The sequence below is a fragment of the Nilaparvata lugens genome, chromosome X (genome assembly GCF_014356525.2).
Source record: "Nilaparvata lugens isolate BPH chromosome X, ASM1435652v1, whole genome shotgun sequence".
Taxonomy (NCBI): Eukaryota; Metazoa; Arthropoda; class Insecta; order Hemiptera; family Delphacidae; genus Nilaparvata; species Nilaparvata lugens.
In genome coordinates, this window is record NC_052518.1 from 39,918,394 (window position 1) to 39,944,864 (window position 26,471).

At 32.9% G+C, this 26,471-nt stretch overlaps 2 long non-coding RNA genes across 2 annotated transcripts; one reads left to right on the forward strand and one right to left on the reverse strand.

Moving 5' to 3' along the window:
* Window positions 1–249: 249 nt before the first annotated feature.
* On the reverse strand, window positions 250–17,333 carry LOC120355021. The gene is made up of 3 exons (XR_005573372.1): window positions 16,990–17,333; window positions 14,185–14,389; window positions 250–556 (listed from the first exon to the last, which is right to left on the reverse strand). It is a non-coding gene; the product is annotated as an uncharacterized LOC120355021 (long non-coding RNA).
* Window positions 7,920–11,350, forward strand: LOC120355019. Its single transcript, XR_005573370.1, has 3 exons — window positions 7,920–8,371; window positions 9,034–9,215; window positions 10,882–11,350. It is a non-coding gene; the product is annotated as an uncharacterized LOC120355019 (long non-coding RNA).
* Window positions 17,334–26,471: the final 9,138 nt, after the last annotated feature.

Here is a 26,471-nt window from a genome sequence, read left to right on the forward strand (position 1 = left end):
TAATCACAATTCAGCTGATAGCAATATCATATTTTTCAAAATAAAAGTAGGCTACTGAAATAAAGTAGGTACCTAAAATAAATTATGTCATGTCATGATGATAACACAGAAATTATCAATCATTTGTATTTATTCTTTTTTGAATAAGGATTTATTTGTTCTTCAACTATGTTTTTTTTATTTTAGATGCTAATAAAGAAGATATTCATTCTCCGTTGATAAAAAACTTTGAAGTTTTTTATAGACAAAGTATTTTGCATCATATTCTAGCGAAGATAGAAGATGTTGCATCATTCTATACCTTCTCATTACCTTCTCTATATAAAAAAGTGGATGAACACAAGTTCTCAATAGCGGACAACTCTTTATAGCGGACATTTTACTAATCCACAGAGGTGTCCGCTATTGGGAGATTTCACTTATGAAACAAATAACATTGATACTCACTCAACTCCTGCGTGTGTCTCATTCTTATTTCCATCATATCCATTAACCCTTGATCTATAACAAACTCCAATTCTTCGGATTCATTATCTTCATGAATTTCGGGTTTGACCTATAAATAGAAATAAATTTATATCAATCACAAGAGCGATATTAGTTGATATCAATTATATAGATCTTACAACGCTTATTATTATTATCAAAACCACATTATTTGATATTTGTAATATCTTAAAAATGAAACTAGGAACTGAATACTAATGCAAAACTCTAAAGCTGCGTTTACACCGGAGTTACAACAAAAGTCATTAAAATATTATGTTAGTAATATTTTCTTTAATAACTAGGAATTTTCATTTAAAAACACGAGTTATTAACTTTTGTTAACAGAAATTTTTGACGATTCAGTCAAGTTAATAACTTTTTGTTAAAAACTCGTGTTATTGACTCCGCTGTAAACGCAGCTTAAGGAAGATTTAAGTCTAGCTTGTGTTATATTGTGAATATTTTTTTCGTCATCAACATTTGACTGGATTCATGTACAGTAATAGGTTGATTAGCTTCATTTTCTACGTCATCTGCAAGAAGTCGAAGCGGAATACTGTGGTAACCCCAGGCGGTCAGGTGAGGGAATAGCAGTTCGTCGAATGCCGATTGGTAGGGCCAACGATAACACAAACATCTCTAAGGCTCCTCATCAACAGAGAGCTCACTTTGATCGACTTGCAGAAGGTGTCGCTGTGTCGAGCATTGATAACTCTTAAAATACCCCAAGCAGCAAGGAAATGATTTGAAAGTGCTTGAAACTAATTGCCAGTGATTTAAAATTTGTCACCTCTTTTTAGGGCAAGTTAAATCATTTAAAAGTACTTTCAAATTACTTTCAATTCTTCATGAAATGTCATTGGAGACCAATGATTGAAAATGATTTATAAATTACCTTAAATGATTTAGTAAAGTACTTTTCAATCATTTGAAGACCAATGATTGAAAATGATTTATAAATTACTTAAAATGATTGAAGTAAAGTACTTGAAAGTACTTCCCAATCATTTTATAATCAGTGATTGAAACTGATTTATGAATCATTTAGAATGATTGAAGTAAAGTACTTGAAAGTACTTTCCAATCATTTTATAATCGGTGATTGAAACTGATTTATGAATCATTTAGAATGATTGAAGTAAAGTACTTGAAAGTACTTCCCAATCATTTTATAATCAGTGATTGAAACTGATTTCAAGTTTCGCATATTTCGTCACATATCTTAAAAATTACTGTAGCTATAGGTCTGGAAACGGTTTTATTGATTTTTTCAGTTCATTTCACATAAAGTACGCTAAATTGTACATCTTAATTAACAGCCAACAAAATACCCGTAGGGCTTCGTTTCAGCAGAGGCACAGAAATTCAGACGAAATCTTCCACCCTCTATCACTTGGTAACCAAGCATTTTCGGACCCATGTTAATTATAATTTTTTTCTTCTTTTGATGTGAGGAATCACGCCCTGATTTACGGGCACCTCTTTTCAGAACATTCTGTATACTGATTATATTTTGTCCACTCTCAGGTCAATATCCTTTTACACATGAACTCTTTCTGCGAATAACTTTCAAAAGGGAGTGGAAATGTAAGAACTATTGTTTACAGGAAAACTGAACCCATGAAACCGGTCGCCTTTAGTCAACTAAAGGCGGTCACGCACCGCTTGTGCGTGCGTGTGAGGGTCTGTTACCTCCATTTTTCAGTGGCTTGCAAACGATAAATTCCTTGGCTAGATTCCATTTAAAAACCGTTTATTTCCAAAATATTCATCAAAAACGCCAGGAAAAAATCATAGAAGTTTCCCACTTAATAGAGCAATATGTTTTCCCAAGAAATATCAATTTTCCACCTCGTAACTTGAATAGAGAATTAACAAACCTTCAAAATGAGATTTTGACCGGAGCGTGCGGATGAAAATCAACCGAGTTATATGGAATCCCAATTAACATTACGATTATGGAGATAGCAATTCGACATGGTCCCCCTCCTGCATAGCCTTAAAAATATGTTCAGTAGTTAACGTTATTCATAACAAGGCAATGAGTAGAGTGGCAAATGTGACCACAAAATGTGATGATGAATGATATACGATAATTGAAATAATGGGAAAAACATAACTTGCAAGTACTGTAATTGAACCAAGGATAAATAAGCCAGTTACACAGCACATCGATTTTTTGCCGTTTTTATAATTCTACCAGATTGAATGGACAACATCATATCTTCATCAAGTTATGTTCAATCTAATAGAATTTATGAGGACGGAAAAAATTGGACGAGTAGAAATCGATGTGTATGTATAATCTTCTAGCACTGTAAGTCTGTGACTGGACGTAGTAAAATTCCTACTGTACTGGATGAAAATCGCGCTGAAGTCATTAGGGAAGGCCCGCTTTTGTTGACTCTCTAAACAAATGAAAGACAGTTGGAGAAAGAGATTTTGAAAGGTGAGAGAGAGTAAGTGAGTGAGTGAGAGAGAGAGAGCGGGTGAATAAGCAAGAGGGGAGGAGAGAGAGAGAAGTGATAGAGAAAGCGAGAGAAGATGTTTTGTCCTGTTTAAATAAGTACTCATCCAACTGCCCACTATCCCTATAGTATGTATAACTAAAGCTATTGCTATATATATCTATACAACATTGTCACAGTATTGAATGATATACCATGTAGATATTGTTCAACATTTTCAGATAATATCAATACAACATTGGCACAATATTGGATAATATTTTTGCAATATCAAATCAAATATTTTGTAAACATTGTTCAGCAATATTAAATAATATCTATACAACCGAAATCAGCAAACCCTTCTTGTTCAAGGATGACATACTTGGTTGGAGTCGAGCTCGAATATGGCTTGTTGGATATTTAGCTTTTATTGCAAGGGTCAACAAGTCTAGACTTTGGTTTGAATTCTCCTTGTTGATCAAGGCTGAAAAACTGACAAAGAGAGATTATATTAGAATAAATCTAGTTCATTACTTAGGTATGTTACAATATACACTGGCTTATACACTTATTTCATTAAAATGACAGTATTGCTAATTATTCAACAAATTTGACAAGGTATGAAAAATAAATGAATGAGAATGAAGATTTAATGCAATTTAAATAACGATAATATAATATAGTGATGTAACTATATAAATCGGCCGTGTTTCAGCAAATAGTTGTCAGAGAGAGAAAGAGAGAGAGATAGAGAGAGATTGAGAGAGTGAAAGAGAGAGATTGGATTAGATTAGAGTTATTTATTTATGTATGTTACAATATTTACTGGCGTATACATAAATTGATGGTAATGATAATTATTGAACAAATTTCACAAAGTATAAAAAATTATTTGAAAAAATAATTAAAAGAGACAGAAAGAGAGAGAGTGAGAGTGTGTGAGAGTGAGAGAGAGTGAGTGAGTGAGAGATTGAGTGAGTGAGTAAGCGAGAGAGAGAGCGGGTGAATAAGCAAGAGGGGAGGAGAGAGAGAGAAGTGATAGAGAAAGCGAGAGAAGATGTTTTGTCCTGTATATATAAGTACTCATCCAACTGCCCACTATCCCTATAGTATGTATAACTAAAGCTATTCAACTATAGCTGCAGTATTTACAAAGCAGGGACCTTCTAAACCTTTCTGGATAGAAAAAGTTGAAAAGTAGACAATGATTCCAATTCGCATCAATAGATCAGAATTCAAAAGAGTGTGACACACCACTAACTGGATTTTTGGCTGAGAATCTTCTTGTCTTTGCTGGCAGGTAGCCTACTGAAAACTAAATTCTAAATACTGTAGCCTAATACTGCTTCTTCGTTTCGAGTTTCTAGTACATCGCATTACTGTTCCATAATTTGAAGTAGGCTATAGTACATGAACGATACATAGCCTATTTAGTATAGAGTTCACTGTCACTACGTAATCTGAGTTGTGAGTGAACTGTTCACTTATATCAACCGATAATACCTGAATTGGATGAGTCATACCTGTATTGCATAGATTTTTCTAATCTTCTATAAGTTTCTATAATATTCCATAGTTTCTCTTATAGAAACATAATAAATGTTGATAAATATGAACTTCTGAAGAATGAATTAACGTTTGGAATATTATAAATGCATAATATAGAAGTTTGATTGTAGGAAACGTGTCGCAAATATAATATAAAGGCAATAACATTTTACAGAACACACTACAGTTTTGTAACACTTTTTGTAGGTGAAAGAGGTTGTCACACTAGTTTTTGGAAGATTTGCAGCTGAAACTCTCATAACTCTCTTCCTATCCTAATTTATAGTATCTATCAAGATTATAGTAAGTTTACAGCAAAATAATGTAGGCCTACATGTAAGTTTTAGATCTTCATTCAATTATCTTCCGTATCATCATGTGAATCACGATAATAATTTGTCTGTGTTGATGTTTTAGAGTTATCTATAATATAGCCTAATTAAGGAAATAATATTGGCTAATAGACAGACGTAGGTGACAGGAAATTCACGAATGACTTATCATCACACCAGAACTACTGAGCTGATTGACTTGAAATATTTTGCATATTGATTCTTAATTTACCGAGGATGGTTATAGGCCTATTTTGAATTCTTGAATATTTCAGTGGGTCAAGTTTTTAATTAGACCGCCATTGCGGAACATGGGTTATCTACTAATTATAATTTTAGAGAATCTCACATCTACAGAGCACACCCAACATACCCCAAATGTTTTCATTACATACTTTATTGGACGACACACTATTGAATTTCATGTTGAAATAAACCTGTATAGATTTCCTCTTTTGTGCAAATAGAACTTGCTACTGATGTTGAAGTGTCATTTTCAGATACGATTCAGACTAAATACTTGAACGATTGTCATTACTTCTCGATAAGCCCAATATTTGATTTCATTTATTGATACGGTACTGTATTAATCAATTACACGTAAACTTCCAGCACATGCGGAGTAAATACATCGTTAATTTTGTGTATCAACATATCACAAAAACTATCATAATAATATTGAGAGTATTGAGAGGAGAAAAAAGTATCTTATTTGTATCACATTTTCTAGAAGCTCATCACAGTTCATATAACTCAAACGCTTCAACAATATTTGTCTCTGAAAACAGTCCTGAAAATTTCTTGAAGTTAAAGTTATTATATCCACAAGATAGCTGCATGATTGGTAAACATCTAGGATCTTGGAAAGCTGTTGTTTTTTCAATCTTAATGTTTCTATGTATAAGAAATAATAAGTTTCATCACAACCCATAAAGTAGTTTTTCAGAAATTGTGATAAGTAGTAATTTCCAGAATTCAACAACCAAGTTATTAATTACATACTGACTCAATTAATCTACCCAGTAGATCTATATATTAATCAGAGAGCACTTAAATACCTTCAATTACATTGTAGTCGCTTGATTCAATTAACGGGAATCGAAATATTGAATGTCAAAGAATATTAACTTACTGTATTGTCTCTTATGATAAATTGGAGACTATTTGAAAGAAAAATAGAGGATATCTCTCAAGTCTTTGAAATGAAATTCACCTCGAAAGTGGAGATATTCGTATTTATTTCCATTTACAATAATAACAGCATTTACTTTGCACCCAACCACAGCCCTACCACCAGTGACTGGTGGGTTTTTTTATACTCTTTGCATTTTGGTTCTGTTAACTACTAGAAGATCGATATCCAAAGGGTCTGATTGATACTATGATTCGAAAATTGGTTTTCATGGTTAAGTATTGAAATAGATTAGAGATATCAAATTGAATTCTATGAAAGAAACTCAGGAACCAATTCAAGTAAAGTTGTGAGAACAGCAAATGTTATGCCAACGATACTCCCCTGTACAGGAGTCAATTCAATCATTGCAATTACTAAAATTTTTGAGAATCATACAGTGATTCTATATTAATCTGTGGTTCTTCAAGGCTTGGAATGAGCTTGTAAAATATAACCATCACACAAGAGACACACGATTTTTTCATTACACAACATGAAGGAGAAAGAGAAAATAGCTCACGCCTCACTTACTTCATTCAGGTGCTTAGTTTTTAGCATAGGCTATACAAGCGAAATTATATTGTCAAGATCATTTCGTAGCCGGAGTTGAGAATCCTTTTAAATCAGGATGAATTGCAATTTAGTTTTTCCATTTCTTTTCTAATTTGAACCATATTACTTAATTTTGAGGTCTCGCAGCATTTTACAAGTCTTCTTTAGTTTTAGTAGGCCTATTTTACACTTTCTCTGATACCGTATCGTATCAATCTTATTCCAGTTGCGTATTAATGGGGAGGATATTATTTTATTACTTTTCCGACAGTTGCATAACTTGGCAAACAGATAATGTATTCAAGAGTTTCAAGTCTCGTTTAATCTGGTGGATTTATAAGGACGGCAAAAAATCGAACGTCCAAAAATCGATGTGTGTAACTGGCTTAACTATCACTGGCTTCAAGAAGCTCAAGAAAATAGTTTTCTTATTATTATTATCATCATATCAAATTACCGGATTGTAGGATTGTAGGATTGTAGGATGGATTGTAGGATTGTAGGATTGTCCGGATTGTAGGTATGGAGGCTTGATATTAGAATACCGGTACCGTACAGAAAGTTTTTCAATAGTAGAATCGTTTATTTCTCAGGAATACTTACTTCTATCAGAATCGGTGTTTATTCGATCAGATTCATGATCACAACAATAACATTTCTTGCTGAATGATAATTTTATTTCGTGTCTTGAAGTTGGGTGCTACTAGTTTTCCAATTACACCATATCGAGCCAAAGTTGTGAGTTGGTTGGTTGGTAGTCCAACATGAGAGAGTTGAGGAAGACTCCCTGCCCAATTTTAACACCCGAGTCCACTCTTTGTCGCCAATTGCTCATCTGATTGATTTTTGCCTCCTGTTAGGTACCTCCTAGATACCTAGGAGGATTTGCCTCCTAGATACCTAACCAGTTAGGTTGTATGCGGTACATAACAGAGAATGAATATTGCTCTCAAAAATTGTTCGCCATAAAATATTATGGGTGAACTTCAGAGTATTAGCTTTTGCAGTGAGTAGAACTGAAAAAAATCAACTCAGATCAGCAACCTTTTCTATAGTTTTTTTTGTCTATATTTTTATTAACCTCGTCTACCACACCACTCAACCCCTCTTTCTCTATCCATCCAAATCGGAGGGATATTATTCCATATCATTTTTAGAGAAAGGACAATTATTTGTCGAAACACCGCGATTTATGAAGATACGGTACATCGCAATGTTATCGTTATTCAAATTGCATTCAATCTCTATTCTCATTAATTAACTCTTCATATCTTGTAAAATTCGTTTAATAATAAGCAATATTGTCATTTAACGTAAATTAGTGTATAAGCCAGCAGTATAATAATATATTGTAACATAACATACATAAATAAAGAACTCTAATCTAATCTAATCTCATCCATGATCCATCATTTCTACACTCTATGCTCTCTCTCTTCTCTATTCAACTGCATATGCTTTCTATTACTATGTTATATTTTCCAGTACGGTAGGCTATATAGTTTGAGTCTCTCCACTTACTACCTGCTCCACAGTTTCGAATAATAGTCCCTTCTTTTGTAATAGTGTAGGTCTGTCACCATTGTCCACTGGTCTACCCTCTCTTTCTCAACTCACTCCTTCTCAGTCGGAGTATTTCGCGCCCTTTTTGGTTGGGTTTGCCTTTTGGTTAGTTGTAGTGTTGTAGTCACTAAACTGTCACTAGTCAGTCGCAAGGGCCAGTTAGTTCAGTTCATCATGTATTGAATACAGATTACAGTTCATGTTTCCAGTGTTTTATCCGGGAATTTATTTGTTTTGAAGTCACTTGATCTTCTATTATCAATGTAAGTACACAATAATATTACTTTATTTATGGAAGTTTGAATCATAGACTGATAAAAGTATATCTACTATAGAGTAGCTTGGAGAAAATACACATTATTATTATATTTTATAGATCTAGCTTGCGTTCTGTCTTTTCTACCTATATTAGGTAGGTTCAGTTAATTCATTTTGGTTGACTAGTTGAATTCTACCTGACCTGATAGGCTGTAATGAGCTAGAGGACTGAACAAGCTTATATTTTTTACCGGTCATCTTACGATAGCCCACAAATTTGGGTTATATATTTAGTCTCTTATTTCAATCGGTATAAGAGTATCAGAGCCTATGATTTTTGTCAAATCTTCAGCATTCCAAATTTTTTCAAATCACTAGCTATTATTTTTTTCGTATTCAATCTTGAATTTAAACCCCTACTTCAAAAATATTATTTTTTGCCGTAACTATAAATTCCACTAAATGAAACAGAACTAAGCACTTAGAACAAAAATGATCTACATACATAATCGCTTTCTAAGTTATTTGATAGAGTTTTTTGGAAATTGTAAAAAAAACAAAGGTTACATTATGAATTCATCAGATAGATATACTTGATCCCTTTGAGAATACTTTAATTTTGATATTATCATCCAACTAAAATATATTGTTTTTTCATTGTTCAAAGGAGACGTATGTCGCGTCATGCGCCGATACAGCTTTGAAGGGGCGCACAATCACGAGTATCATGGGGAAGCTGGTGACCCTTCGTTGCCATATACTTTTCGTGGAAAAGAGTTCAACGCAAGGACGACCATGAGATAGAGAAAAAACCATTCAAGGGCCTTCTCATAACTAAAGTTATGATTGGTAAGATTTCAGCAAATTTATCTTTTTGAAGTTTACTGTGTAGCTTGCTTCATATTTTTCAACAACGCTAATTTGGCAATATTAATATCAGCCAGACAAAATCCCACTTGAATAGAAAATACTACTTCACTGACTCAAAAACTTTATTTCGCCATTAAACATGACATCCACAAACACCGTGGTTGAGTGGTAGAGTGGACACTACTGTCCAAACTTCGCCACGACATTAAAATGAAGGAGTCATTCTATTCTATTTAATAAAAAAATGAGTCATTCCATCCAGGATCTGCAATATTGAATATCTAAGTTGATTTTTTCAATTTGGGAGGTGGTCATTATGATGCTGATCGTTACTCAGTATTGGAAATATTAATTGATTTGTAGTAAGCTACAAATCTGGGATTAACACTCCACATAGCCCCCATCCAGATAAATTAGCAAAAATAATATATTTTCAAAATTTACGCCAAAACCCAACACTCTGGTCCACAACTTACAACTCGACATGTGTATACATATATACATATGTATACATATGTATCGTTTGAAAAATATCAAGTAGCACATGAAATTAGTTTTATATATTCAAATGTATAAACTTGTAAGTTCATCATAAATAGAGTATTTTCTTCAAGTCTTTGGTCTACTATGATAATTTTTATAAACTTAAAAACTAGCATTACACATTGATATATCCTTAACAATCACAATAAATTGTAAACGCACTTGTGCTGGGCCACTATGTAGTGATGCTCAAGTCCTATTACTCTGAGCCATAAAAAACATGAATTGTTTGACATAATATAATAAAACTGCCCAATAAATCCATTGAATCAGCGGCCCAAAGAGCCTTGTCCTAATGTTTTTTTTCATTCTATGACTATTATATAGTCTACTACACTGTATTATATACCATACCTTGAACTCTCTACGACTCTACCTATACTACTCTACATAGTATAGATATTCTGTTATTAGGTAGTAGAATAGTAAAGCTGTACTATAATTGTTCTTTGATAATATTTGAATTGGCTCAAAATTATGTTCCATGATGATAAAGTCGAACCATTTTTTCTAAATGAGCTCTATCTTTCCAAATATAAGTAGAATTCTAAATGCTAAGTGTCGAATAAAGTTACTAAACATAACAGGAGGGGGCATATGCTTCATTGCACAAGGGTCGAAAATGTGCTAAATCTACCTGCCAAAGGGTATTGCAGTTGTATTGTTCTCGCTTGACCGTCCCATGTCCCCAATGAGATGAGTTTCACCCATTGATTTGATATTCTATTTTTTTGTTTTATTGATTTGAAACACAGAGCCGTCGTTAAAATATTCTAGTAGAATTCATCTAGAAGTGAAAAATTACATTTTTAGGAGAGCAACTGGAAGAATTGAATACCACGAGCTCTTATGACAATAACTTTGTATTCTAACAGATAAGTGAAGTAAACATGTTCTTTCCAAATTTAGATGACATTCTTCATAATAATTATTGATTGATTGATTGATAATGTACATAACTGAGGTTCCAATTTTGTTTTCCTTTGAACTTGATCTGCTGTGGACCTACAGGTCAAATGCTTCCGTTTTGACTTATTTTTGTACCTGAAGTTATACAATAAAGATGACATTGAAATCAAGTTGATTCAATTTTTGTTCACAGACATGGAGAAAAGGAGAAGAAACAGTCGTCTGCTGAAGTCAATGAAGTCGAGACACTTGAAAATTTTAATTTGGAGCTCCAGCCATAAAATACAATTCGTCGCATTACTATGTTAATTATGAATGTTTAAGTAAAGGATTTATTCATCAATTTTGAAGTTATGTAATTTTTTCAAATCCAGCTGAATATACTATTTATTCTATAAAGGAGATTATATGTCAATGATTTTGAATCATTCTGAAGAACTTATTCAATCATTTCTAAAGTGATTTAAAGTAGTTTATTAATCATAATTTTGCTCACTTAAAGCATTGTAAATCATTGTAGAGTGATTTGAGAGTAATTTAAAAGTGTTTTTAATCTACTTTGAAATGCTTTGAAGTGATTTAAAAAGTACATAAATCGATGATTCTAAATGATTTTTAAGAACTTATTTAATCATTTGAAAGTGATTTTCAAGTAGTTTATAAATCACAATTTTGCCCACTTAAAGCATTGTAAATCATTTTACAATCATTTAAAAGTAATTTAAAAGTGATTTGAATCTAGTTTGAAATGCTTTGAAGTGATTTAAAAAGTACATAAATCGATAATTCTAAATGATTTTTAAGAACTTATTTAATAATTTGAAAGTAATTTATAAATCACAATTTTGCCCACTTAAAGCATTGTAAATCATTGTACAATCATTTAAAAGTAATTTAAAAGTGATTTAAATCTACTTTGAAATGCTTTGAAGTGATTTGAAAAGTACATAAATCGATGATTCTAAATGATTCTGAAGAACTTATTCAATCATTTGAAAGTGATTTCAAATGATTTTTAAGTAGTTTATAAATCACAATTTTGCCCACTTAAAGCATTGTAAATCATTTTACAATCATTTAAAAGTAATTTAAAAGTGATTTGAATCTAGTTTGAAATGCTTTGAAGTGATTTAAAAAGTACATAAATCGATGATTCTAAATGATTTTTAAGAACTTATTTAATCATTTGAAAGTAATTTATAAATCACAATTTTGCCCACTTAAAGCATAGTAAATCATTGTACAATCATTTAAAAGTAATTTAAAAGTGATTTAAATCTACTTTGAAATGCTTTGAAGTGATTTGAAAAGTACATAAATCGATGATTCTAAATGATTCTGAAGAACTTATTCAATCATTTGAAAGTGATTTCAAATGATTTTCAAGTAGTTTATAAATCACAATTTTGCCCACTTAAAGCATTGTAAATCATTGTACAATCATTTAAAAGTATTTAAAAGTGATTTAAATCTACTTTGAAATGCTTTGAAGTGATTTGAAAAGTACATAAATCGATGATTCTAAATGATTCTGAAGAACTTATTCAATCATTTGAAAGTGATTTCAAATGATTTTCAAGTAGTTTATAAATCACAATTTTGCCCACTTAAAGCATTGTAAATCATTGTACAATAATTCAAAAGTGCTTTAAAGTGATTTAAAATTACATTTCAAAGTACTTTAAACTGATTATTTTGCTGCTTGGGACGAATTTTTCAATCAATGCTCACAAGACGATGGGCGACGCATTATAAACATTGTTGGCAATAATGTCCACATTATTATTCAAGATCTTCATACATGCACACTACAAATACTCATAAAATGCAGAATTCAACATACACAACACAAAAGTGAGTAGATAAAAGAGGAATAGCACCATCTACATGGAAAACTGAAAGTTTTCATTCAATATAATAAGTCCTCTCAATCGATTTATTCTTAACAACACTCTTAAACATCATTATTAGTAGCTCTTCAACAAATAAAGAAAGACTGCTACAGATAAAGAAGAGCTATTGATTATGAAATGAAAGCAATCCATACAGGGTATGTCAATATCCTCAGTCTTCAAGCTTTCCCTGCATGACTGTGTTTTTAAAATTGTCAAACAACCGCTCTGCCATTTTTGCCATATTAGAACTTTTGAAGAATGGCAAAAATTACCGCATAGGCATGTAACCTCCCCAGATGGGGGGGTAGAAGATCTCTAAATTCTAAAGGGCGAGTCATGGGACTTGATAAATAACTAAGTTTTTGCTCTCTAACTAACTTTCACATTTTATTGACTGAACTAACTACTAGAATTTTGACAAAAAACAATCTGTAACAACGTATTGCACATTCTATTACTCAAGAAAACTGCCTGTAAGATTTTGCTAACTCTGATTTGAAAGCCTAACTGTTTATGACGGTAGCGTGGACTTTACTCATTTCTCTACTCCAAATGAATAATTAGGAACCCGGTCAATTTGGGGATTTAAACATGAGCAAGACAAATATAATGGCACTCATCATTGTTAATACTATTAATCCATTATGATTTGAAACTCTTGTTACTACACTATTTTTATGATCCACTGATATTAATCTTCAACAAACATTCACTTCCCTAATTATCAATAGACTTTTTCAACATATCCACAGCTAAAAATGATATATTTTAACAAATTAAACAAACACGTTAATTCTGGGCCCTCGAGGCCCGAGGCTACCTCTGGATTTTATGTGATTCCGGCCGCGGCTTGATTGGGACTGCAGTTTCCATGCAAATTATGTTCCCCTTCCACCAACGAGACGACGGTCCACGTGGAGACAGATCATAATTCCGTGGGAACAGAGATATGCAAGTTTGAAATATTCCCAAATACTCCTGTATTTTCCATCGCTAACGGAAATATAGTTTCGTGAGAATACCTGCATAAGATTGAAAACTGACTACTTCCCAGACTTAATTATATAAAAAATACATTTCTCACGATAAATATTCACACACAAAATTCAACTGAGTCTGATTGAAAAAGTCCTAAATCTACACTTTTCAAATAAACTAAATCAATAAATTAATATTGAAGAAACCATGAACCCATAATACATTTATTTCAATATCATCACCATTACAGGCATATATCTAAAGATATAAAGGAATGAGAAAGTCCATAGCATGCAAGTACCAATTTGGTAGAGTTTCTTACACAAATCTATGATGTGAGGCTCCCAACCAAAATTAATTTCTAATATGAATCCCAACATTTTTTAATTACACTTGATATCATTACCTTATGGAATATGCATCCCTTAAAGAGAAGCGAATTCTTTTTTACTATCATTACTAGAATATTCAAACTCACACTCATATTGGATTTAGTAGCCTATTTACTATTATCAAGTTCATAATGTGATCATAGAGACCACAAGGACACTTCAAAAAATAGAAACGAGAAAGAAAGCTAATAACTAGTCACATCAACAAAAAAGTGAAAAATACAAACTCACCAGGTTGTTGTACAACAGAAAGAGCTCATTGATGGAATACAAAGGGTTCTACACCAGCAATCCCCTCAATGCGCCCTTGAATCGCCTGGTCGATAGGTCTCTTGCTGCTATTGGCAGCTTGTTGAAGAGTCTCACAGACAGGAGGTGGGCAAGGCCAGTTTGTGTTCTGCTCAGCCTCTGGTAGGGTAGGTCAAATTCTCATTACCTATGATAGTAGGAAGAGAAAAGAAAGTAAAATGATGTAATTATTATTATTATTATCATCTAATAATAGCAAATTATTCATTTAATTTTCATGAACATTAATGTAGGCCTATACTTTAGGTTGCAGACAATCGTCATACAATGCATTCAGAAAAATAATACTACAAAATATTAATTAAAGTAATACAAATTACTTTTGACTTGGAGGGACATGCGCAGCAGAGATAGGTAGGAAATACAGAGGCGCGATGTTACCGTTCTGAACCGGCCAGTGTTCTCTAATTTCTAGTGACTGTTTATTTCCTCATGCTACTCATGGAAAGTTACCTGTCTGAAAGTATTCTGGCGACTGAGACTAATCAACGAATTGGCAACTGAACTTCTACCTATGACTGTATTCTTCACTGTAATTGGCTAATCTCCCACCATTTCTCTGCGGTGCATATTCCTCCAAATCAAAAATAACTTTGTAAGAATAGATCTTTTTTAGGGATAGATAATACAGTAAATGTGAGGGGTGTTGATTAATCATTGATACTAGATATTAAAAATTGCAGTTGTTACAATAATGTTACAATACTATGATGATGATAATGATTGTGTTTAATATCACAATGTCATAGGGTATTGGTACGCAGACCTTTTGTCTGGATGACGATGACTGATCCACAAGAAACAGACGTGGGCCCTAACAGATTGGCCGATTTGGGATATTGTAGCCTAATGGCCTCCAGTTATTGGATAATAATAATAATAATAATAATATAAAGAGAATTTAATGTGAAGAATGAGTAAATTGAGAAAGTAATATGTAGTACAATGTGTAAAAATAATGAAAAAAATTAATAAATTTATAAAACACGAATGAACAAGAATGTTCATCTAACAAGCCATCTATCAAGAATGAACAGTTGATATACCGGTATCAGCTATCCTCTATAGAAGGCAGTGGCAAGATAGAGAATCGGCTTCGATGTTCTCATATTTTTCTCCACTACTATTATAACTTGGACCTCACTATATTTACTGAGCAGAGACAATGCAGTCGAATTTCAGCCAACTAGAGAATACAGCATTACATTTCTACAAAGAGGGATGAAGATGCTGTACATTCATTTACTTCGAAAAAAAAATAAGCCTTAATTCGTACTGAAATTGATACTCTTTTTGAGATACAGTGAAATCTCTCGTAACGGACACCTCCAAATAACGGACATCCCTCAATAATGGACAAATTTTTATTCCCCGCCATTTCTCCATAAGAGGAATATACATCATTATCTCTTAATTGCGGACTCTCTCAATAACGGTTAACGGACACTTGAAAGGGACAAATTTGTGGAATAACGGGCACTAAAAGTGGTTCTGTAGAGCTAGGACAAATCCTGGCACATAAATTCGTGAAAAAGCTTTAGAAATAGCCCAACAGTTAGGTGTTGATAATTTTAAAGCATCGTCAGGATGGTTAAAAAACTTCTAATCCGACATAACATGAATTTGAAGAGCCATTTATAATAGGGAAAGCTGACAAACCAAGATGTTTCAAGGGGGTTGACATAAGCCAATTGAATGTTCAATGGCATTCTAATAAACGAGCCTGGATGACTAGAGACCTATAATGACTGACTTTCCATTCAATTTTGATAGATGAAGAGGCAAAATAGAAGGGTGTGTTAATTTCTTGACAACGCTGCATATTATCATCCTGTGAACATCATCTTGGAAAATGTGAAGTTGATATTATTTCCACCGAATGCTACTTCAACCTGTCAACCACTGGATCAAGGGGTGATAAAAAACTTTGATAATAAGAAGATATTCATTCTCCGTTGATAAAAAACTTTGAAGTTTTTTATAGACAAAGTATTTTGCTTCATATTCTAGCGAAGATAGAAGATGTTGCATCATTCTATACCTTCTTATTACCTTCTCTATATCAAAAAGTGGATTGAACACAAGAACCAGTAATCGAGTCTCAATTTTCACTCTGCAAAGACTGTTAAATTGTACACATACAGACTGGGGACCAATGAAAAATAGCTTTAATCGATATCTCAGGGTTTAGTTTGGTTACCAGTTTGGCAGTACAGAATAAAATACACAGGCTACATTGTACCAAGGTAGCCAACTGTACTACACAACAAAAGAGCCAGCTTAGTGTCTTCCTTATTTTCTTTCCTTATGAACAGGCTACATTTTATATCAGTATCACAAACATCATAATCAACAATAAAAACTGGATTGATCCTATCAAAATCATATCCAAGTAAGGTTCATTCTAAAGTCCTGAGTAAGCTCATGGGTTAACATCAACACAGACTACAGATACAAAAACACATTCGATTATGAAAATAATATAATGCATGCTTTTTTATATTATAGTTTATAGGCCTATAAAGCAAAAGTATAATTTAAAGTTTGGTAGGCTAGGTAGTAGCTAAGGTAGGCCGATGCACCTATTTTATAATCCCTGACTATGAACAAACAAGACAGTCAAAATATTCATTCTTGTAAAAATATAATCATCTACTTGATTAAGTTACTATTTATATAATTAATCGTGTAATAGGTATAAGGACTAAGAGTTTTCATTTAGCCTACCTTCTATAGTGTGATGAGTAAACTTGTAACATTCAACTTTCAACATCTTGTTTGAAGAGAGTAAAATAAGGGTCATCTTTTATGTCAAAAATTATTTATTTTTTGAAGATGCAATTGATGTGGTTTGCTATAGCAAAAACTTTACTTTAAAAAAAAAGCCTACCTTACAACCGAAAACAGATATCAAATAACCGCTCAAAAAAGAAATAACATAACCTAAAAACTTATCAGCCTGAGAAGTAAGAAGAAAACAAAAGTCCGTACATTCTGAATGGCTTGAACATTAATATTTTATCCTATCATAAATATTGTCTTATCTTGCATGAATTATTTTATTAAAAATGATTATACAGAGTGATTCATAATTATGGTAAAATATTTCAATACGTGATAGTAGAGGTAAAAAGAAGAAAAAAAGTTCATATAAACATATATCCATAAACGCTTCAATAGCGAGCTATACAGAGTGGAAGACTTAGACCAGAATTCAGTTCCTCTGGTGAAATATACAGATGCTGAATTGTTTGGGGACTAGTTTTTGAAAAACTTATGCTGGATTCATATGGAAAAATATCTGAAAGATTGAATAAAACTAGTCTGGAAGCTGTAGTGTGAGTAGTTTTTGAAAAAAGTTGAAATATGCAAAAAATCTAAGTAGAAAAACACAGACTTCTACGTTTGATGCCCAATAACTTTCTTTAATGACCAGTAAACAAATTATTTTTCGCAATAAAAATTGTAGAGAATTCAATTCTGAAAAGAATATGTATATAATATTTTATTCTAAAATATATGTTTATATGAACTTTTTTTCTTCTTTTTACCTCTACTATCACGTATTAAAATATTTTACCATAATTATGTATCACCCTGTATATGATATTTCACAAAATATTGTGAATTATTTTATAGTTAATCATTTAGTATGTTGGTCACACTTCCATAGACGTATCACGTGACTTGTCGATGCTATGGTTTGTCCATGCTATGTCGTGTCGGTGCTATAGTTTGTCGATGCTGTGGTGGCAGGCCTAATTTAATTTTACTTGTCGATGCTATGTCATGTCGGTGCTATGGTTTGTCGATGCTGTGGTTTGTCGATGCTATGGTGGTTCCTCGTGTCTATTCTATCACTGGTCATGGGACCATCCCATGGGATGGCTGACATGAACCGATCCATGCAGTTTGGCGCGCACTTTTGAAATCTATTTTTTTGTGTGTAAACACTGGTGCTTGTTTGGTCTCACACGAATGTAGGCTATGTCTTACAAAACACAAACATGCTTATGCTCTCACACAAACTTATGCTCTCTTCTATTCTACAATTACTGTGAGTAAATTAATTAATTTTATGTTCATGTCCTTATGGAATATTAACAAAGCGTTAATATTTACAATTTCCCAATCAACGCCAAGGCATTTTTGGATAGATCCCGTAATGAACACATACATAACTTATTTTAATAAGATAGTCATACCAAACTAAGTTGATTGTCGATAATATAATACAAAATAAACTTACCTGCCAATAATGAATTAACTTCCTTGTTCTTTATAATGGGATATAATATATTTTTCGCCACACTTGGATGTAATGAGCTGGTTTACGTGCGTCATATGGAGGCCGAAAGTGATTGTTTTCCGACCAGGCCGGTAAAACTTTACAGCCCTAGGGCTGTAAAATGACCTTGAATAACAGCTGATCGTGTCCGATCTCACAAAAATCATGGAGAGATAATCTCATAATGACTGTAATAATCTATATAATTATGTATCGTGAATCGCGGTATTATGTCTATAATAATATATTTTATAAATTACTGTTTCATAATTTAATATTTATTATTGTGTTTTTGATATCAAACAATAGAATACGATGATATATCCATAGCCTCAACAATATAATGTTGGCTACATTGTCCATTGTCAGAAAGGTATGTATCGCAAGTCTTTAAAAGTGAAGAATCGAATTTGAAATCAAAGTACAATAATTGTATCGATATTTAAAAGTGAGGTAGAGTAATAATTGTTTCTTTTTTATTATCGAATTCCACTTCTTAATGCAATACAATCAACAATAATAATAGGAAAATACAGCAGAGATCTAAAGTTTAAGGTAAGCCTACTGGTGAAACTCAGCCTTGACTAAAAAATTCCTAGTAATTTTTCCGTAATTCATTATTAAAACTTTTAGATAATTTTTCTTCAATATCAAACCATATAGAGAAAACATTAGGCCCACTCAAGATTGAATCTTCGAATGTTTTCTCTATGATTTAACTATTTTCAGAGCAATATTTTGTTGTGAAAATGCCGGCAACCGGCTTAAAGTTTGCCGCTATAGGCTACACTATATTATAGTAGCCTACATACGTTACCTGACTTACAGGCCAGTTCGATCAAAAGGAGCAATGGCCGAGAGTGTAAAGGCGTGTACTCAAAAGCTCTAAGCTCAGTGAATTACAAACATGATCTAGGTTCGAACCTCGGTCAGTGACATTTTTTTTTGTCGATGAATTTCGACTTTTATTAGCTATTTTTTATATTAGTTACCGTAATTTAAATTTCAATCAATTTTTTAGATATATTTTGAGACAAAACTGTGAAATATGCAATTATATTAATTTTTTAATCACATTATTTCACAATAGTAATGAAAATTCTATTCATCCATCTATCCATGAGATATTGCACCAGGCGCAAAGCGCGAGCTATAAAAATTCAAACAATTATTCGAAATATTAATAGTATAAAAATATTGTCACTATTGTAAATCATTAATTAGTAATATTGAAATTAATTGACAGTGAAAGTTGTCATAACCAAGATTCAAACTATCAAAATAGGCTGTTTGAATTTTATTTATTTTTTAATTTCTTATATATTGGGAAGTTTTTTTTTGGTGTGGCGAAAAATAGCGTTCGCACCATGGGCAAAAATGTATTTCCGGCTCTCAATCTTTTCTAGTCCTCGGCCTACGGCCTCGGACTTAAAAACCGATTTCGAGCCGGAAATATCTCATTTTCGGCCCTAGGTGCGAAATATACTATTCAAAAGGATAAAGTACCTCATATTAATTTGCTTTGCTCCTCCACTTTAACTTCCACCTTTTTCGTAGGCATCTACTGTTCACTTCCTATGACGCTAAAACTTTCAACCAATAGGAGCTCTCCGGTTCCGGTTAGCTTTTTGTGGATCATATGTTTCCGACCGGTCCATGAATTCTGCACCGGTGAAGGTCCTCCTTGGTGCAGGATAATCAAAGATGGCGTCCGGTGTAGAAACCTCCTGAAGTAATTGTAGAACACACAAAGAGACGGACAACGACTTTCGCCTTCAGTAAGTCAAAAGTGAGAACTCGATAACGCTCGTTCAATAACCAGTAACCTTTTTATTTATTTATTAATTCAATTTATTCACAACACACAAAAATACAATGAGAAAAAGCAATACAATTAACAACAAAATCAACAAAATAATTAAAACAATGGTTATATACCTAGATACTGTAGCCTGGCCATGTTCGAAAGAAGCAGAGCTCGGAAAAAGCCGAGCCCTCACGAAGTTACTCGAGCGCGGATTTTTTCCGACCTGAACTCCGTGCACTAGGAGCGCGGCGCGACGCGGTCCGACCCCAAAAAGTCCAGAAACTTTTCGAGCTCTGCGCCGCGCTCTAAGTGGACGTTCTACTTCTTAATTTAAAACAAACCGTTTTTTGATTGTATGATTTATCTTAAAAAGTTTAGATATATGGAAGGGCTTTTACTCATCCTTAGGGATGGGTATCGCTACATCGATGTTTAAAACCATCGATTTTCAACATCAAACATCGATGTTTTTCACTTATCGATGGTTGTACCTAGACATCGGTCATCCGATGTTTTTCCCAACTAAAAAGTAAAAACAAATCTAATTATTTAATTTGATACAAGTTTTTTTTTTATATTTTTGTTTGAAGAGGATTATCTTGAGAGCAATAAGCAATAGTAAAAGAATTACAATCATTATCTCTATCATATTTAGTGTAGTATTCTGTTTAGTGTTTTTTGTGAATAATAGATCACTCTTGTGAAAGATCTCGCATAAGTTTTGATTTCCTGCAGATTGCTATTTTTATTTTTCAATCAGGCTCTCTGTATTCTTATGTGAGACTGTTGGATACTCTTGAAGATTTACATCACGTCTGTGGCCCGTGTCAAGGTTAGATAGTTAGTTATTTAGAATTGAATAAGAGGACGGATTCTTCGTTTCTTAGGAAGAAAGGGTTTTCTCTTACAACAATTATTTCCTCAACATGTGTTCAACACTAATTAATCTAGCTCTGGAAAAGAGGTCCTCGTATTGTAAAGAGTGCAAATATCCATATAAAAAACTCAATCCATTTTCATTTCCTAAAAAATCTATCAGGTACCGGTATTGAATGAATACGATATGAGTATCAATGATTGCTAAAATTAGCTTATGGTGAAATTTCAAGACCGAATCCTCAAGGATATCCCGAGAGGTTTCAGACTAAACCATGAAGATGACAAATCTTGTGAACTAGAGTTGATGTATCTTTCTAGTCTCAACCTGACTTCAATTAATCGAAAGACTGTTACTTGAATACCACAAGTCCAAAATTGCTGTGATTCCAGTTAGTAACTGTTGAAATATTGGAACAATAGCTCCAGATAAAATTGTAGTCACTTTAGAAGCTCTTTTTGTGCTCTACAATCTGAGATCAGGTATAGTGATCTATCTCATATTCCAGGTACACCTGACAACAATGCTCCTTGTATTGTGAAAAACACCTAATTTTCAGCTTTAAGCATCATCACCAACTACATTGTCCTCAAATTGATATTTCGCACAATGACATAAGTTCTTGAGATTATGTTCTTTGAGAATCACCCGTAAGATACACTTTATTTCAGTATTTCTTAGTGGAGAGGCGCGCTTAAGGACACCTCAAGGATCAAAATTTCAAACACATAACTTTTGACACAATGCTCAGATTTCATCGTACTACACTTCATCCTTCTCGGTTCGTCACGGCGGTTCAAAATCATGCATAATAAGTCAAATTCGGTCGAAAAATGAAAAATTTATTGTTGAGTGTACTTAAGCCCATATTCCAATACACAGAAAATGACCAATTTCTATATTCAAAGTTGCATGTCTTGTGAAATACTTCTGATAAAATTTCCAAATCTAGTGAGAATGTGAAAATTGTCCCCCTCTACCCACTCCAATAAATAATACTTTCGATTCCAAAACAATTTGGAAGTTAAGATTTTAAAAATAGCGATTTCAGTTTTTACATTTTTTTCGTAATTTTACTGTTGATCAAGAGTTTCTAAAACGAGTCTGATACATCATAGAAACTTACGATTGATTACAAATTGTAGATAAATTCATCCTCTACGAGCTCAGTTGCCTAAAATCCATCTTGAATCATTTCTCGCTATCATTGAACTACCATAACCGTTAATATGAGAAAAATATCTACAATTATTTCCGGATTTTTTTCAACAATCAAATCTCACTTTACGAACATATTTTTTCATGAATTGTTTACAGCAGATGAAATAGAAAATTCTATTGTACATTTCAAGATCATGTAATAATTTTTATAATAAGGGGTTACCGAATTACATAGCTTTGAATATAGAAATTGGCCATTCCTTATGTATTGAATACGAATATGTACCTACACTCGACAATAAATTTTCTATTTTTTGACCGAATTTGACTGTTGATGCATGATTTTGAACCGCCTTGGCGAGCCGAGAAGAATGAAGTGTAGTACGATGAAATCTGAGCATTGTGTCGAAAGTAAATTATAAGTGTTTGAAATTTTGATCCTTGAGGTGTCCTTAAGCGTGCCTCTACTAGGAAATACTGAAATTAAGTGCATCCAACGGGTGATTCTTACCCATGAACTTATGTCATTGTGCGAAATATCAATGTGAGGACAAAGTAGATGGTGATGATGGTTGAAGCTGAAAATTAGGTGTTTTCCACAATACAAGGAGCATTGTTGTCAGGTGTACCTGGAAATCTATATGACATAGAGCGCTCTACCTGATCTCAGATTGTATAGCACAAAAATACGCCTAGAGGGATTTTGAAATATACATCTAAATTGTAACAATCGGAAGATATTGTTGATTAAAAACTAAAATTCATCAAAATTGATTTTTTCTTCAAATTTTACTCATTTTTGAAAAATTATATCAAAGTACTCATTGGAGATAGAGAGTTCCGAGTGATCTCATTTTTTCTGAATTATATAATCTGGGAGAGATTTGGCAGAAATAGCTGAAAACTGGAAAATGAGCCGAAAATACGAGGTTTCTGGGCTATTCTGTATCTAGCACAAGGAAATCTTGCATGAAGAAATTGGTTCGGACTTCTCTTATGTACCTAAATAATATATTAAAAAATTAGAACTACAATATAAATTGCAAGCACACCCCCTTTTTTATGTCTATATGTCTATATTGACTGGACTAATAGTATCATCCATAAAACCTAGGGCGATAAACGATGTTTAAAAATATCGATGTTCAAAAACATCGATGTTTACTGTTTGATGTTTTTCATTTATCGATGTTAGGATGGAAAAAACATCGATGTTTTGTCTCTCGATACCCATCCCTACTCATCCTACATTACATTTTCCACATTATATCCCTATAATGGGTGGTGATTATACAGTCTCCCACTCTGTAAATGAATTATACACATGGATTCAATTACTAAGAATTTTTAAATAATAACAAACAAATGGTTTCAATGAAATCAAGAAGTCACGCAACCCAAAATAATGATGACATTTATGATGTTTGGTAGGGTTGTACAAATTGTTTGAAACGCCAAATTCCAGTAAAACTATAATTTATTCGTAGTCTATGTTTATTCTAAGATTTCAATGAAAACAACAAAGCAATAATCCCTCGCAAGGCATCCAGTTAATGTTAAGGTACCTATGTAACTCGAAACGTGCAGCAAATTGTACCTAATCTTCTTTCTAAAGAAGTTGCAGCATAACCTATGCCTATGGTATATGGGTTTCTGAAGCAAACGCAAGTTTGTTTTTAAATATTTATGGTGTTTTCTTTAGATTTAAATGTCCCAATATGTGCCTTATACCGTAAAAAGAACATACAATATTCTATTCCTTCAAAACACAAGTTCTCAGAGAGCTAATTTTTCACTCCCTCTAATTCTTTTGAGGGATCACACTTTAGTGATTAAAATGTTTGTAAAAGATGGTATTGCTGGTTTGAAGTAGAGTATATCATTCTCCATCATTTAGAGTTTTCAAAAATAAACTTGATAAGGTAGAAGACAATTGTTTGTGATTAAAAAATAATATCATAGATTAATGAAGTTGTTATTTCTCATATATCTAAATCAAAGATGATTTGAATTGTACTTGTAGCAAAATGAATAACAGTCTATTCCATAGATGAGAATTAAACTTGCTGATTATTTATTTGAACAAGAAGATGTCATGACAGTGTTGTGGAGTGAAGACTAATTGTTGCTTTACATTTCACAATTGAGTGGCACGGTAGCCTTTAGAAGGCATTATATATTTTAGTAACAAGTAGCAAGGTAATAAGTTAGCTGGGTACTCAAGCTTCGGCCAAGTGGAACAATGGGTGTTGTTTAAAGGATGAGTTGCTTTACTTATATTGTATATATATATATATATATATGTATGTATATATGTATGCAAAGGTGGGCTATAGTCTGTATTGGACAGGAAATCAGAGTGGAGTTGTGTGATGGAACTACTATAGCTGTAGCTGCTGCTAATTTTCAACATCCGTCAAAGCTACAGGTCGGCAGCAACACCATGAAAATCCAATATGCTCGGGTCCCTCAGGGGTCGGAGACCCCTTGAAAAACTTTTAAAATTTACAGACTAATTGTATGTGGTGTTCACGTATTTTTGTACCTAAATTAGCATTAACAATTCAAGCCTGTTGATTTAAGGCTGTGCAAAGGCTAAAATTAAACTTTCTACTGTTGATATTTTTCAAAGTTTTTCGATTTGTATACTATCAAGCTATCAAAATTGAAAAGTTTTCTCAGGAAAACATTTTTTTTCGATTATTACTTTTTGAGATATGAGCGCCTAAAGTTTAAATTTTTGTGCCAGAACATTTCAAGTTCGGTGAAAGATAAAACCATGACATTTTAAGGATAGATTCCTCATGGTATTGTTGATGTAATAGAACAAAAACTTTCTGAAAATATCATTTTCTGAGAAAGTTATTCAATTTACTAAAAATAACTTTTAGTTGAGTTATTTTTAGTTATTTTTGGTAAATTGAATAACTTTCTTAAAAATTGATATTTTCAGAAAGTTTTTGTTCTATTACATCAACAATACCATGATACCATGAAGAATCTTTCGTTAAGATATCATGGTTCTATCTTTCACCGAACTTGAAATGTTCTGGCACAAGAATTTAAACTCTGGCACTCATATCTCAAAAAGTAATGATCAAAAAGAAAATGTTCTCCTGAGAAAACTTTTTAATTTTGATAGCTTGATAAAAACTTGATAAAACTTGATCGAAAAATTTTGAAAAATATCACCAGTAGAAAGTTTATTTTTAGCCTTTGCACAGCCTTAATGAAATCACTTTTCTATAACTCAGGTGAGGCATTATTTATTGCTGCTAGGAGCTCACTATAAGGATTTCAAAGAAGAGAGAACAGTATTGATCTCGCAATATTTTCATGTTAAAAGAGGAAAACTCCACTCGCTCGTAGAACCGTTTTTGAAGCAGCCAATTTCTCCCATTGCCAGTGTTCTGAGTCTCAAAGCAATATACCACTGTTGAAATAGAACAAAGCTCCACAGAAAATAGGCCTCGAATCATCAGGGTTGTGTATAAAATGTATCAAATTAGATGAGAAGCTGAATCATAATTGACCGAAGTGAAGCTGAGGTCTTAGTTTTGACTGGATAGGCTTTTGTCTGTTTGTTTGTTTTTTTGGGTCCGTATCACAGAGACAAGTTCTCACAGTGACAAGTAGTGTTTTTGAACGATATTAGTGTCACAGAGACAAGTTTCATAGGAACAAGTATTTTTATAAATGGCAGTCTCACAGGAACAAGTTCCCACAAAGACAAGGTGAGTCTCACAGAGACAAGGTCAGTCTCACAGAGACAAGGTCTGTCTCACTGGAACAAGTAGTGTGACTTGAACAAGAAGAGGGGTGGAGTCCCATTCGAACAAGTGGAGTGTCACAGAGACAAGGTCAGTCTCACAGGAACAAGGTTGGTGTGGTGTGTTGCCTACACATGAAGATGGAGGCATTCCATTTGCTCTAATAAATTGGATGTCATCTGTTTTTTAATATATATGCATATATTTACTATGGTGACATGGATAGAATAGAATGACTGCCTTCTTAGAGAGCGAAGTTAGGGCGCAGTCGACCCTCTCTTACACTCAACTCTCTATCAAGTATTA